Source organism: Mobula birostris, chromosome 14 (genome assembly GCF_030028105.1).
Source record: "Mobula birostris isolate sMobBir1 chromosome 14, sMobBir1.hap1, whole genome shotgun sequence".
In the NCBI taxonomy this organism is placed as follows: Eukaryota; Metazoa; Chordata; class Chondrichthyes; order Myliobatiformes; family Myliobatidae; genus Mobula; species Mobula birostris.
Genome location: NC_092383.1, coordinates 85,904,153 through 85,916,515, shown reverse-complemented (window position 1 = coordinate 85,916,515; position 12,363 = coordinate 85,904,153). Strand labels below are relative to the sequence as shown.

Here is a 12,363-nt window from a genome sequence, read left to right as displayed (position 1 = left end):
CCCAAGATATTGATGCAATTACAAAGGAGGCATGACATTAGAAGTTTGAGGACACTTGGTATGTCATCAATGACACTCACAGATTTCTACAGATGTATGGTGGAGAGTATTCTAATTGGTTGCATCACCATTTGGTATGGAGGGGCCATAACGCAGGATCCAAAAAATCTTCAGAATGTTGTAATCAAAAGCAACTCCATCATGGGCAGCAGCCTCCTCAGCATTGAGGACACCTTCAAAAGGCAATGCCTCAAAAAGGCAGCATCCATCATTAAGGACCCCCATTACCTAGGACATGCCTACTTCTCATTGCTACCATCAAGGAGGAGGTACAGGAGCCTTAAGGCAAACTCTCAAAGTTTCAGAAGCAGCTTCTTCCCCTTTGTCATCAGATTACTGAATGGACTATGAACCCATAAACAGTACCTCACTATTTTTTTTTCTCTTTTTGCATTATTTATTTAATTTTATTTTCTTCATATATACTTCTTGCAATTTACAGTTTTGTATTATTATGTATACCAATGTACCTCTGATGCAAAACAACCCAGTTCATGACATAGGGCAGTGATATTAAATGTGATTCTGATTCTGATTTCCTACATTCAGCCCACATATCTCTGAGCTCTGCCCCTTCATGTATCTATCCAAGTGTTTTTTAAATAGTACTTTGTACCTGCCTCAATCACTTCCTCTGGAAGACTCCACAACTCAAACCTCTGCTGCCCTGCAGCTACACTCACTCATGGGTAAGGCTTGGGAAGTATCCAGAGCCTGGTGTCCCTATTCCAGTCCTATGCTGAGTTCAATGCTGATTGGCAACTCTTGTGAGGCCGCTGGAGAGGGGAAGCCTGCAATGTGGGCAACAGTAGGCACGGGACATTACAGAGACCGGAAAATGCTGGAAATGCAGAGAAATTATTTTAGTCATAGGGTGGTAAACCTGTGGAATTTGTTGCCACAAGCGGCTGTGGAGGCCAAGTCATTGGGTGCATATAAGGCAGAGATAGATTGGTTCTTGATTAGCCAGGGCATTAAAGGGTATGGGGAGAAGGCAGGGGAGTGGGGATGAGTGGAAGAATTGGTTCAGCCATGATTGAATGGTGCAGCAGAATTGATGGGCCAAATGGCCCACTTCTACTCCTATTTCTTATGGTCTAAATACTCAGCAGGTCAGGCTGCAACTGTGGAAATGGAAACAGTGAATATTTCAGACCTGACACCCTTTGACTTAAATCGATAACCCTGTTTCATCTCCCAGAGATTCTGCCTGACATACACAAATTTCCCAGCACGTTCTGTTTATGTATTAGATTTCCAACATCTGCCATTTTCTTGTTCATTCGAATGATCAGTGTTTTGGGTTTAGTGCAACCTTTCTGTAGCAGAAATGGAAAAGTATGTGCAGATATGTAAAGACAGAAAATACTCATAAATACAGCATATTCAGCAATATTGGGGTGTAGAACGACAGACACACTGCATGGGTCCAATAGTATCCATGGAGGCAAAAGGTTTTCCAGCTGGAAGCCCTGCTACAGGGCTGGAGAGTTGGGGGAGGAAAGGAGCAGAATCCAAACTACAGTAGTGAGTGTTTAGGCAGGAGAGAACAGAGCTGAAGACACATCTTGGTCTGGCACCAGTGGTGAGGATAATCTTTGCAGAGAATGTTCCTGCCTAGGAAACATTAATTTGTGGAAGGATGTAATTGTATAATAATTACATGTATTTGCAAGCAGGCTTTTTCCACTGAGGTTGGGGGTGGGAGTACAAGCAGAGGTCATGGGTTAAAAAGAGAAAAACGAGAAGTTTCAGGGGAACATGAGGGGAAACTTTTTCACTCGGAGGGTCATGAGAGTGTGGAATGAGCTGCCAGCACAAAGGTCCGCGCAAGCTTGATTACAATGTTTAAGAGAAGTTTGGATAGGCACAGAATCTCCTACTTGTCCTATTTTGTAGAAATGGAATGAGAAAGAGACACTAGCATGAAAATTTCCAGTCACTATACAAAGGTCTTAAAGGAGACAAGCAATGGAAATAAAAGTTGGGTGCTGAATAAAACGAGTAAGCTGCAAATTATTGCAGCTTGCTTTGGTCATCAGGACGTGAATCTGCAAATAGAAGGAGTAACTTTTCTCAGTTCCTATCTGTGACGGTGACCCACTAATGTAAAATAAAGGGTCTTGAAAAGGAGAGAAGGTGAACTGTATAGTAGTGTGACATGTATGACATGTTCATAATTTGATAATACATTTAATTTGTATTTTGAACTTTGAAATGCCTCACTGACAAGGAGGAATATGGCACAATATCCTTCACCTGCTGTGTGAGGATGTGAAGCAAAAACACCGGAACCTGATGGAGCTCATGAGCTCTTCAGGTCAGGGTTATCTACAAGGTGTTAATTATCTGCAGATAGCTCTAGATGCAGTGCTCCCACTTGTGAATCCAGACCTGTTTCACCCAAGCTCATTAATGGTCTGAGGGATAGAACTTGCTATATATTTTCTGCTGCAAAACTACAAATTTCACATCAGAAGACAGTGAAAATAAACCTGATTCTGATTCTGAAAGGGACTCCTTTCCTTTCCAAGGACATCTCAAAGCAATCCACAAAGGATACGGCTGGAACTTTTGAGCTCATGAGACAGTATTCAGGGTAGTTCCAATGGATGCCTCACGTCAACAAGTTGTTGCATCACCTTCTTGCATTGCTCCATCACTTAAGGCCATAGACCACAAAACGATACAACAGGAACAGAATTAGGCCATTCAGCCTATTGAGTCTGCTCCACCAATCTATAATGGCTGATTTATTATCCACATCAGCCCCATTCTCCCCATAACCTACGACAATCAAGAATCTATCAACATCCACTTTAAATATACCCAATCACTTGGCCTCTGTGGCAATGCATTTCCCAGATTCACCACCAAGGAATTTCACCTCATCTCTGATCTCAAGGGATGTTATTGTATTGAGGCTGTGTCATCAGGTCTGAGACTTCCCACCAATGGAAACATCCTCTCCAGACACACTCCATCAAGGTTCCAGGCCCTTCACTACTCTGGAGGTTTCAATGAAATTTCCCCCTCATTCTTCCAAACTCCAGCAGGTACAGGCCAAGAGCCTTTAAACACTCCTTATATGTTAACCCTTTCATTTCTGTGATCATTCTCATGAACCTCCTCTGGACCCTTTCCAAATACAGCACCTCCTTTCATAGATAGGGGTTCCAAAACTGTTCACCATATTCCAAGAGCGGTCTGACTAATATCTTATCAATCCTCAGTTCCTGAATAACTTCCCAGCAACCGACTGGAAAAAAAAATTATGATTCCATCATTGTATTTACAGGTGTGCACAGGATTTGGATTAGGTTAAACACATTGGTTAAATGGCCTTTATACTCCTCTTCACCAAATTGTTATAGACGTTCAGTGATCAAGTTGCTGAAACAAAAATGCTTCACTGAAGATGATTTGTATCTCTGCACTTGTTCACATCAGCATATTGACCATGTCTGCATGCTTTTATGGACTGAGCATAAAATATTCTCAGGTGTCCATGTGGATATTCTTGGGAAGTTACATGAAAATCTTTGTTGACCCTTTATATTTGTTTAATTAGATCTGCTCTTGATGATCTTTGTGTGGCTTATAGATTAGCTTCATCTTCAACTTTAAAATGCTTGGATGTGATAGAAGTACAGGCTTTAAGGTTACATTGTGGTGCAATAAGGTTACTGCTTTTTTGGTTGAAATGGAACAATCACCCTTACAATTGCAGAGGTTGATGCTGCTGATAGCCTACTGGATTAAATTGAAGGGGCAAAGAAATGATAATCCTTTTAGAGGTATGCTGGAAGACTTTTGAGAACATCACAAGATTTAGTTTGAGTGGCTGGGTACTTATCACTCTAGGAATATGGGTTTGTTGGATAATGCAATATGTCCCACTGCACCTTACTCTGTAATCCCATCTTGGTTTTTTCCATTGAATTTAGTTAATTTCAGGCTACATGATTTAATAAAGTCTGTCTTATGCCTGACAGTCTGTTGGTTCATCAATATATTAAGGAAAATTATTATGATATGTCAACCATTTTTATGGATGGATCAAAAGATAATTTAACTGGGGATGTTGGTCTGGCTCTTTTCGTGCCTAGATTGTAGGTAACAATAAATAAATATCTTACTAATGATTTATCAGTTATATGGGCATCCGTTAGTCTTGTGAGACCATGAATTTGCGCTTTGAAAGGTTTCCAGGGCGCAGCTCTGGGCAGGGTTGAATGGAAGACCGGCAGTTGCCTATGCTGCAAGTCTCCCCTCTCCACGCCACCGATATTGTCCAAGGGAAGGGCATTAGGACTCATACAGCTTGGCACCGGTGTCATCACAGAGCAATGTGTGGTTAAGTGCTTTGCTCAAGGACACAACATGCTGCCTCAGCCAAGGCTCGAACTAGCGACCTTCAGGTCACTAGACCAATGCCTTAACCACTTGACCACATGCCAACACGTACGTACAGTAAAATTGTTTGCCATCATTTTGGAAAGAAATTATATTGACTTGACTTAAAATTAGGCATACTTGTCATAAGGTGGGTGCAGGGAACAGACCCAAATACAAGACACAGACACTGAAGTACCAGGAACAGGACTACTACTAGAGTTAAGCAAGCAAGGGAAGTGGGGAAGAAAGAATGCTGGACATGACACAGGCCCTGGATGAGACAAGGATAAAGGGCCTAGGCTAGGACTTGACTAGGATAGCGGAACCAGGACATGGAGCTGGGAACAAGGAGCCTGGGCTTGGACTCCGAGCCAGAGACTGGACGAGGAGCCAGAACCTGGGTCTTGGCTTGGGCTCGGACCCCGGAACTAGGCGAGGACATGACGAGGCTTGGGTATGGACTCCAAGCCAGAAACTGGGCAAGGACCCAGAATCTGGGACTTGACTTGGGCTCGGACTCCAGAACTAGGCTAGGACAAGACGTGGCTACAGGACGAGGAGTGGCAATAGGACTGGACGTGAGACTCCTGGACAGGACAAGGGAACCCCAGCACAGGACGAGGGAACCCCAGCACCAGGCTGGGCAAGGTACTACTGGGCTGGGTGAGACACATGGATAAGACAAGAACACAAAGCCATGGCTTGGACAGGACAAGGTTCTTGGACGTGGCTAGGACTGGATGAGACCCTGAAGCCTTGACTTAGTCAAGGGAGAGACAGGAACGCAGACCCAGGAACACAGAGCCTTGGTCGAGGGAGAGCCAGGAACGCAGAGCCTTGGTTGAGGGAAAGCCAGGAACGCAGAGCCTTGGTTGAGGGAAAGCCAGGAATGCAGAGCCTTGGTCGAGGGAGAGACAGGAACGCAGAGACCTGGAACACAGAGCCGGGACCCCTCCTAGAGAGCAGGTTGTAGGGCCGGGACTCGTACATAGAACACAGAGAGACAGTTTCCCAACACAAGGTAGCGGCAAACGGCCAGACCTACCTAGCAAAGGCATGGATACAGAGACAGTTCCCAACACTAGGTAGCTGCAAATGGCCAGACCTACCTAGTGAAGGTGAGGACACAGAGAGAGTTCAAAACAATGATAGACAGTTCCTTATCTTGCTCTGGCAATGGAACTTGACAGCAGTGCAGGCGAGGGTTACAGGTGAGGCTTGAGGCGAGGCGAGGCAAGGCAAGGCGAGGCAAGGCAAGGCGAGGCAAGGCAAGGCGAGGCAAGGCAAGGCAAGGCAAGGCAAGGCAAGGCAAGGCAAGGCAAGGCAAGGCAAGGCAACAAAAGGAAGGGGAGGGGAAGGGATTCAAACAGGGAGGTTGGACAGGAACAATCCAGCAACCAGAGGCTGAATCCTGAAGTTATTTATGAGGCCAGCCCAAACGAGAATCAGCTGCCTCAACAGAAACTGGGGAAAACCGGAAAAACCTGGAATAAGGAACATGGACCGGACCGTGAACCAGAATGCGGATTTCACGGACCAGACCATGACAATACTATGCTTAATTATTCCTTGTATCTTGTTGGAAAACATCACTCTAGGCTGTGTAGGTTTTGCCATCATTATGAAACTTGAACACATATTATTATATAGTAAAGCATATAAGTTTGAAAGAAATCAAATGCAGGCTTTATTATAATCTCAGAGGGTTGATAGTTTTCATTTAAAACGTTATTAAGTTATGGGAGTAACTTTAATTCACAACATTAACTTTCACTACTTACAAGCTATAGGACGTTTCAGGGTAATTTAGCTTTCATTTGAAAAGTAGTAGTAAGGGTTCTATTTCCCAATTCTCTACACCACACTCCAGTCTCGTTGGTGGCAGTAAAGCACCTTTAAGTTGGGCGGCCAACTGCTATTAAGTCAGCAGAAGAATAAGAAGAAGAAGAAGTTTTTCAAATGTTCATTCAGTGTCTAAATGCTTAATTTCTTTCCACAGAACGTGTGTCTGCCCCTGTGATTCGATATCTGTCACCAGCAGATGTCTCATGTCTCGTGGGCTCAGTGTCAGTGTCCTGTGAGTCTGTCCAAGGATCCCTTCCCATTCAGTACACATGGCATGAAATAACCTCATCTGGGCGTCCAAATGTCTCAGGTAGCAATGAACTGACTCTAGGTTGTCAATCCTTTGACCACCGGCACCATTGTTATTACTGCAAAGCCTCAAATAGCTTTGGAGAAAAATACAGGGGAACAGTTACAGTGACAGTCTTCAACAAAGGAGAGAACTGCAGTTATATGACAGAAATCAATGGCACCAGTAAGTCCTAATTTCATTTAAGTGTTTCTTTTTATTACTCTGTTACAGTTGCTCTTATACTTCTACTGAGGGTAAGGAATTTCTTTGCATTTGTAGAAGCTACACATTGCAGTCACCATGAGATAGAAATAAAGTGTTGTGAACAGTTTAGTCTGTCACTTCACCTGGAAGATGTGGAGTATCTCAAACACAGTTGTACTTGCACATCCAGACAAATTGGGAGCATTCTATTCATACTTCTGCCTTCTGCATTGAAGATGCTGGAAAGAGTGTTGAGTTGGAAAACAATGACATTGTCATAAAAACAAAAGGAAGGACATATATAGCAAAAATTAGTGGGAAGTTAAAGAATTGGGAAACTTTTAAAAACCAACTAGACAATAATATAAAAGAGGGTACCAAAATAGTTTCAGAAACATGAAGAGTAAAGAGAAGAAAGCATGGATATCAGACCACTGGATAATGATGCTGGAGAGATAATAATGGGGGACAAAGAAAAGCCTGATGAACTCTTTAAGTATTTTGTGTCAGTTGTGACTGTGAAAGACACAAGCAGTAAGCCAAAACTACAAAAATATCAGGGGGTCGAAGTGAGTGTGGTTGCTATTATTAAGGAGAAGATGCTTGAGATGCTGAGACAAATCACCTGGATCAGATAGACTACACCCCAGAGTTCTGAAAGAGATAGCTGAAGACATTGTGGAGGCATTACTAGTGATCTTTCAGGAATGACTAGATTCTGGAATCATTCTGGAAGATTGTGAAATTGCCAATGTCTCTCCACTCTTTATGAAGGGTGGAATGCAGAAGAAAGAAAATTATGGAACAGGTCACCTGACTTCAAAGGCTGGGAAGATGTTGGAGCCCTTTTTGAGGACGAAGTTTCAGGGTACTTGGAGATATATGATTTTCTAGAGGGAAAATTTTGCCTGAAAGAATTGTTGGAATCCTTTGAGGAACAACGGGCAGAATAGATGAGAAAGAGCCAATGGATGTTATTTATTTGGATTCTTTAGAAGTCTTTTGACAAGGTGCTGCACATGAGACAGTTATAACAAGGTAAGAGCCCATGGTACTGCAGGAATGATACTCGCATGGACAGAAGATTGGCTGACTGGCTGGAAGTAATGTGTGGGAATAAAGGGGGGCCTTTCTGTTTGGTTGTCAGTGACTCCTAGTATTCCGTAGAAGCCGGTGTTGGGACTGCATCTTTTCACGTTACATGTCAATAATTTGGGTGACAGTATTGACGGCTTTGTGGCCAAGTTTGCAGACAATACAAAGTTACGCTGAGGGGCAGGTAGTGCTGAGGAATCAGGGTAACTGCAGAAGGACTTAGACAGATTAGGAGGATGGGTAAAGAAGTGGTAGATACTGTTGGGAAATGTATTCTCGTGCACTCTGGTGGAAGGAATAAGGTACAGACTATTTCTAAATGGGAAGAAAATTCAGAAATCTGAGGTGCAAAGGGATTTAGAAGTTCCTAAATGTTAACTTGTATGTTGAGTTGATGGTAGGGAAAATAAATACAATATTAGCATTCATTTCAAGAGGATTAGAATATAAAAGCAAGGATATACTCTAAATGTCACTCCACTCTTTAAGAAGGGAGGAAGGCAGCAGAAAGGAAATTATAGACCAGTTAGCCTGACCTCAGTGGTTGGGAAGATGTTAGAGTCAATTGTTAAGGATGAGGTGATGGAGTACTTGGTGACACAAGGCAAGATAGTACAAAGTCAGCATGGTTTCCTTCAGGGAAAATCCTGTCTGATGAACCTGTTGGAATTCTTCAAGGAGATTACAAGTAGGATAGATAAAGGGGATGCAGTGGATGTAGTATATTTGGACTTTCAGGAGGCCTTTGACAAGGTGCCACACATGAGGCTGCTTACCAAGTTAAGAGCCCATGGTATTACAAGAAGGTTACTAAAATGGTTAAAGCATTGACTGATTGGTAGGAGGCAGCAAGTGGGAATAAAAGGATCCTTTTCTGGTTGGCTGCTGAGTCTAGAGGTGTTTCACAAGGGTCAGTTTTGGAACCACTTCTCTTTATGCTGTATATAAATGATTTAGATGATGGAATAGATGGCTTTGTTGCCAAGTTTGCAGATGATACAAAGATTGGCAGAAGGGCAGGTAGTGTTGAGGAAACAGGCAGGATGCAATAGGACTTAGACAGATTAAGAAAGTGGTAAATGAAATACAATGTTGGAAAATGCTTGGTCATGCACTTTTCAATAAATATAATGTTGGACATTATTAATGTGGAATGCTGCAAGTCCAATTCACTGATTTATTAGTGGATAGCAGGGGAGAAGCGTGGCCTGGCTCATAACAAAGACTAAGCCTCAGCACACAGTGTTACCTCATTACGGCCATCCAGGAGAAAGGCATTGGAGTATGTCGGCACCACCCGAAGAGGAGTAGCATTGTGTCCAAGTTGAAGTCAGTGCTGACCCCCGCTGTTCACTCAACAGAAAACAAGCTGTATTTCTGCAACATTCATGGACTCAGCATCTTGGACTACATAATTTGTGTGACTGTATCTTACTGATATCTTATATGTTCCTTGTGCTATGTGTGACTGTTGGTACTGTGTTTTACATCTTTGCCCCGGAATAACGCTGTTTCATATGGTTGAATATCAATTAAGCTTGAATTTGAACTTGACCTGTTGATAGTAGCGAAAAGAGAGGGAGACGGGTTAAATACAAGCAAACAGGATGGGCTCAGGTGGGGGAATCGTGTTGGCACAGAGTAATGGGTCTGAACACTGGTTTCGTTACCAGATCCCATTGTGAACTTCGACCACTCTTTCCACTGTCCAACGCACTACAGTGTCACCCGTAACTTATTAATTGTGCCACCTACATTATCATTACAAATTATCAATATTGATGACAAATAACAGCACTGATCTCAATGGTACACCACTCGTGATAAAGTCTGATGTTGTCAGAAAACCAACACTCCACTACCACAATCTGACTCCTTCCACCAACCCTATTCAGTATCCATCCAGCTAGGTTACCATATGATCTCACATTACAGATCAGCCTACTATGTGAGACTTTCTCAAAGTTCTTGCTAATCTCCATGTGCCAAGCTCTACTTTTTTGTTCTCCATCAGATCCAGAGTAACAATGATTTTGTTCTCCCTTACACGTGTGTACAGGAAATGACATTAAATAATCTTGTGTAAATTTGACTTTACCTGTCCATTTTCCGAATAACTTCTCCCTCAGTTTCAGGTGCTTTATGGGCAGAAGATAAAGTAAGAGGAGTTGTGGGAAGAGCAGTCACAATCGATTGTCACTATGCACCAGTGTACCATTCACACACAAAGTATTTGTGCTGCATGTGGGATCGCCGATGCACATCGTCAGAGAATACAAAGGGGCAAAATGAGCAGTATGGAAGAATGACAATCAGAGATAACACATCCCAGGGAATATTTACTGTTACTATCAAGAATCTTGTCTCTAATGATACAGGAATTTACAGATATGGAATTACAATATCTCGAAATCATCCAGTGTTTGACGTGTATCTAAACATATCTGACGGTAGGTTTCTCATTGATTGACTTGATGTCTCCACCGAGATGGTCTGATTCATGTTTTCTCTGGGGAGTGTCAGGGCAGCAGGAATACACTGAGGCTCAGCAGATGTGCAAGAACCCTGTGCTGAGTGGGCAGGGGTCGGGAAACCCTACTCATATTGTCTGTCCCACTGACTGGACACCGATTTCCAGCGGGAGGTTCAGCATATTTTCCTGACTCTGAACTGTATGAAATGTCACCCTGTTAGAGGTTTGCATTCATGCTAAAGCCAATAATCCTACTATCACAGAGAAGTGACACCAACCTCACCCCAGGGATATTTTCTCTCCCTCCCTCTTTCTCTCTCTCTCTCATTCCCATATGGAAAATACAGCAATGAATTACAGAAGAAGAACAGCCAGCACAGAATCAGACCCTTCAGCCCATCATGGTTCCACTGAACATGTTCCCTGAACTGAAAGGGTTAATATATGAGCTATGTTGGATGGCACTGAGCCTTTCCTCACTAGAATTTAGAAGAATGAGATGGGATCTCATCAAAACCTACAGCATTGTACAGCATATTGAAAGGCTAGATAGAGTAGACATGAACAGTATGTTTCCAGCAGTGGAAGAGTCTAGACTGGGATGAAAAAGACTCAGAATAGAAGGACATTCTCTTTGAACACAGCAGAGGAGAAATTTCTTTAGTCAGAGGGTGATGATTCTGTGGATTTCATTGCCACAGAAGGCTGTGGAAGACAAGTTATTGGGTATATTTAAAGTGGAGGTTGATAGATTTTTGATTAGTAAGGATATCAAAGGTTTCACGGAGAAGGAGGCAGAATGGGCTTGAGAGGGAAAACATATCAACATTATTGAGTGGCGGTGCAAACTCAATAGGCCTAATGGCCTGATTCTACTCCTATGTCTTATAGTTCTATGATCTTATGATGTCAGTCTAAGCTAATTCCATCTGCCTGCAATTGTCCATAATCATTCCAGTGCCTACCTTTTTGTGGGTTAGTCTAAATGCCTTTTAAATATTGCTGTTATATCTGTTCCACCTATTCACCTGACAGTCAGTCACCACTGTAGCTAAAGAACTTGTCTCACAAATCTCCTTTAAATTGCCCACCTCTCAGCTTAAAACAATATTTGCATTGATTTTTTTAAAAACTCCACTGGAGACTGTCTCCTTGTTGCTGAGAGAGATTGCACCCTGATTTTCACACTGACACATCACATTCTCAGTATCATCACTGCTGTCCTGATCCAGAGTCTTGTTGTGTTTTGGGATAATGGCAGATGTGGCGGTTCAGGCATCTGGGAGGATGCAGACACACAGATGGATTTAGAGGTGAGACAACCACCTGCAGGCCCTGGCTGAGATGCAGAGCTGCTGAAATCTTTATTGATTTTCTGATGTTCACTGATTCTTTTCCACAGAACCGGTGCCTGTTCCTGTGCTTCAATTTCTGTCTCCTGCAAATGTCTCGTGTGGTGGGAGCTCCGTGTCAGTGTCCTGTGAGTCTGTCCAGGGATCCCTTCCCATTCAATACGCATGGTATGAAAACATCTCATCAGTGGATTCAAAGATCTCTGACACCAGTAAACTGGATCTATGTTGCCAATCCTTCAAACACCAACACCATCAATATTACTGCACAGCCTCGAATACTCATGGAGCAAAGTCTAGTGAAATAGTGAACATGTCCATCTACAACAGAGGAGACAATTGCAGCTTTGTGATTCAATTCACTAGCACTGATAAGTGGTGGAGGGTGTGAATCATTAGGGAGATTGATTGAGTATCATGTACCGTTTTCAAGATTCAAGATTGCTTAATGTTCTTTCCAATACACAAGTGTAAGGAGAACAAAGTAATTGTTACTCTGGATCCAGTGGAGCACAAAAAACACAATAAGATATAGAACACAATAATAAAGTAACACAATAATTATAAATACATAAGATAGCTTATATACATTGATTGTATGCCAATAAAGTGACACTGGGCACAGGAGTGTTTGTACATACGGT

General features: G+C 42.7%; 1 pseudogene; it reads left to right on the top strand.

The window, feature by feature from the left end:
• The window catches only part of LOC140209401 (uncharacterized), a 75,646-nt pseudogene extending 63,536 nt beyond the window's left edge, over positions 1-12,110 (top strand).
• The last annotated feature ends 253 nt before the right edge of the window (positions 12,111-12,363 follow it).